At 36.7% G+C, this 4,147-nt stretch overlaps 1 long non-coding RNA gene across 1 annotated transcript; it reads left to right on the top strand.

The window, feature by feature from the left end:
- Positions 1 to 919: 919 nt before the first annotated feature.
- Positions 920 to 1,463, top strand: LOC131641966 (uncharacterized). The gene is made up of 3 exons (XR_009295688.1): positions 920 to 1,165; positions 1,269 to 1,307; positions 1,388 to 1,463. It is a non-coding gene; the product is annotated as an uncharacterized LOC131641966 (long non-coding RNA).
- The last annotated feature ends 2,684 nt before the right edge of the window (positions 1,464 to 4,147 follow it).

The raw sequence follows: 4,147 nt of genomic DNA on the forward strand, positions 1-4,147 counted from the left end.
TAACAGTTGAATATATATATGATAAACAGTTAATGGTTTTTTTGAAAACAGAAGAAGTGAAGATGGACAAAGGTCACATAGGTATCTGAAGAGTTTCACCGGGAATAATGCCCTTCAAATACCAGAAGAATGTTTTGAAAACAGAAAGAAGATTTTGAAAATACAGTTTGAAAACAAGCTAAGAAGAGAAGATTTTTGGGACTTACACTCTATTAGAGGCCCAGTACTTTACAGTACTGGTTATGACAGTTGGAAATGATTTGTGATTTTTTTGAAATGATTACTGTTGTGAAAACAGTTTTATGAGTTTTAGGCTTACCTCGAATAATGAGAAATTGGATTTCTGAGTTTGAGGTGTTACCTTGATATATGCTTGGAATAAATTGGGATCTCAACAGATGTTAAGCATCCACACCAGCAGAAAAGAACGTCAGATAAGCTCACAGCTCAAAGCATTCTATGATCTTCCAGTAATTGTTTAAGGACTTCTACAGCAAATGGAAGACCAAAGAAAACAGACAAAGCCCGAAGACGACGGAGAAATAATCTCGGAGTCTCGGGTAAAGTGAGAAAATTCAAGTAATGTGCAACAGTAATCAAATAGAAATTTAAATGATTAATCTACAAAAATAATATGAAAATAAAACTAAAACCTATATTAAAAATAAAATACTAAATCTTTTTTTATGAAAACAATTTTCTCAAAGAAAATTAAAAGAAATAGTTTTAAAAAGAAATTAATAATTGGGCCTGAGGGGGTATGAAACCCGGATGGAGGGTGCAGCCCAAAACAAGATAGCACTGAACTTAAAAAAAACTGTGTGGGTCGGACCGGGTCGGGTCAGGATGACCCGGATCCGCCCTTCCTTCTAACACACAAGGATGGGTTGGAAACAAACCCTAACAATCTAAAGAAAGGGGCAGCGCCTCTTTTCATCATCTTCAACTCGTTTTTACGAGTTTTCTTTGGAGTAAAAAGAAAGAAAAAAAAACAAACAAACTCAAGAACTCTCCTCTCTATGAAACTCACGGTTCTCTCTCTCGCGATATCTCTCTCACGGTTCTCTCTCCCTTTCGTGGTCTCTCAATAAACAAACATTGTGGTGGAAGTAATGAAGGCGCGGCGGAGCTCACAGCGGCCATGGAAGAAGCTTGAAGAACCCGGGTATCTTATTCCTCAAATTTCGTTTCTGTTTCCTCTTTGATGATAGTTTAGTGATAGCTCTCTTTCTGTTTCGATTTTTACCCGCGGTGAACAACAACAACAGCTCACACTCTCGGTGAACGAGAACAACTCCTCTCACTCGGTACTTTTTCTCTTCCGATTCATGTTTTAAAATTCTAATCTCATAATGTTTGGATAATAAAACTTATGTGTTCACAGCAGCAAATTAACAGGGATATGAGGGTGAAATCGAATTACCTGCGGCGAGGAGGCTTTCGCCGATTTATTGTTGAGGTGAGTCTTTGATCCTTCTTGCTCCTGGAAACCGAATTTTATGTTGTTGATATTGTTCTGTGGCTTTTTGAATTGTTAAGCATGTTGCTGCCACTGCTTCAGAATTGTTGTTGTTGAATGATTCAGAACTTTTGATGATGTGTTGATGTTGTTATGAACCTTGATTCTGAACCGTGAATTGTTGCTGTTATGGCTTCTGAGTTGTTGTTTTTGCTGCTGAATTTGTGACTTGCTGCAGGTACAACAAAGGTTAATGGAACTATTGAGAGTGAAGGAAAAAAAAACTTACCTGCAAAGAAAACGTTGAAGATTCTATGGAGGCTTGAAGATGGGATCCATCATCGAAAGCTGCCAGCAAGCCACAAGCGAGGTATGAAATTTGCTCTGTAACTTAGAAGTTACAGACTTCTCTGTGAACTCTTTTTTTCTGCCTCTGTGTTCTGTAGCTTAGAAGTTATATGTTGCTGGCTGCACTTTCTCCACTTTTTTCATGTCTTCCTTATTTTCTTGCCTCTCCTCTATTTATAGAGGAACAAATGAAGGACCCTTTTGGTCATTTTGGAACCAAAGCTTAGTCTTTAAGTTCACTTAGTTATTAAGTTTTCATCATTGCAAAGAATATTCTTTCCAAAATAATCATTGCAAAAATTCCTTGAATGCTAAGTTTACTTAATAGCCAAGTTCCACAAATTTGTGCACATGGGAGAATATGCACATGGGATGGATTCTTTGATAACTCTTGTAGTGAAAGTTCCACGATACAGCATTCTCTTATGTTATAAAGTTAGCAACTTCAATGTGTAGTAGTTATGATATAATATATATCTTCCTTTGACTTTTTGACTTTTTCTTTTTCCTTTTTCCTTTTTTTTTTCGAAAAACATGGCCTCCATGTGGGCTTTGGGCTTTTGAATTATTTATTTGACTTTTGCTAATTCCACCCTTTTATGTTTTTTTCATGTGACATGAGTCTTTGAAGAAAGAATGAAGAAACTTGGACTTGAAGAATGAATATTTTGAAGATTGAAGAATTGGTGATTTCAAGCATTCTTGAAAGCTTTCCTTTAGTTTCCATTCTTTGTAATTCAAATTCATTTCACTTTAGAATTGGTATAAACTTTATATTTTTTGAAAGTGAAAAGAATTTGAATGTTGTAATCTTTGAACTTTGGATTGTACTTTGAAATGTAATCTTCAATCTTGGATTAAGTCCACTTGTAATTCATTTGGAAAGTTGGAAATGTTTATGTAAAAGAACATCATTTGTAATGCTTAAACTCCTTTTAGAATGAATGACATTGTATGGAATTTGAATTCCTTTGAAACATTGAAAACTTGAATGATTCCTTTTGAAAAGGAAATGGTGGAATATCTTTGTAGAGAACATTTGAATTTAAAGTCTTGAAACATAATCTTCCACCATGAACTCGGAATTCTTGAATTTATGGTTTTAAACCTTACTTGGAAATAATCTTTCAACAAAATGGATTAAAATACACCTCTTGCAACTTTTGATTAAATTTCCATGAATGATCAAATAATCCATATGAATCAATTTCTTCACCATGAGCAATCCATGTGCCCAAAAACCATGGAATAAATCATAAACAAGTCTCTTAAATCAAACCAATGGTAATGGCGCATGAAAACCTCCATGAGCATGAAATTTTCTTTCAAAGAATAAGTGAACGAATGGAATCTTAATCACGGCTTCCAAACCGATCAAGAAACATTTTTGAATTTGATGTCAATGATGTGACATCTCAGGGGGGGTCAAAATTTAGGGTATGACAGATGCCCCTATTTAAGTTTCTTTTATCTGGAGGGAGAGAGATTGATATCTCGATCTCTCCTGCGTGAAAGAGACTTAAATATCAAAGAATGCCCGAATTTTGGGCGCTCCTGAGATGTTGTAATTGATAAAATCCTTGCATGACTTGATCCCGTTGTCGCACTTGGCGGGGGATGAGGAGACAAACTCCTGCAGAAATACTTGATGTGGATTCTGGTGAATGGATGGCAATGTAGGATGCGCAATCCATCTTCTTTAACTAAGTGTTGATACTTAGAAAAAGGTAAACAACCTCTTCTCGTTTCGGATGTCCATATCTCGAAACTGGTCTCGGTTGTGTTTGGACAATATCTCAGATAAAGAGAAAATTTCCAACGATTTGTTTCCTCATCAAACTTCTCATCAGCACTTGGAGATGAGACGCCATTCGACGGTAGTAAAGAAACTTCACCATCTTCCCTTTTGACTTGACGTCTTTGAAAGATCGTCATATGGGCCCATGATCTTTTGAGGGGCTAATGACTTCGTTTGAAGGCGGACGAACTGTTTTCGGGGTGAAAACTGCCATTCGTCAACTGATGCCTGGGGAATCAACGAACTATTTTCCTAAGAGGAAAACTGCCATTCATCGACTTTGTGGGGAGTTAAGCATCCCAGAAACAGACAAACTGTTTGAAGAAACTGCCATTTGTCGATCTCTTGAGTATTTAACAGATAAACTGTCTTTTCTTGGGAAAAGACTGCCATTTGCCAATTGCTAGGGGAACAAACTGTCTTCTGCCGGGGAAGATTGCCATTTATCGACCCTTGTCATGAAAGAAAGTGAGCAAACTGTCTTCTGCTGAAAGAGACTGCCATTCGCTGACTCTGTTATGATAGAAAGTGAGCAAACTGTC

The sequence above is a fragment of the Vicia villosa genome, unplaced genomic scaffold (assembly GCF_029867415.1).
Source record: "Vicia villosa cultivar HV-30 ecotype Madison, WI unplaced genomic scaffold, Vvil1.0 ctg.004320F_1_1, whole genome shotgun sequence".
In the NCBI taxonomy this organism is placed as follows: Eukaryota; Viridiplantae; Streptophyta; class Magnoliopsida; order Fabales; family Fabaceae; genus Vicia; species Vicia villosa.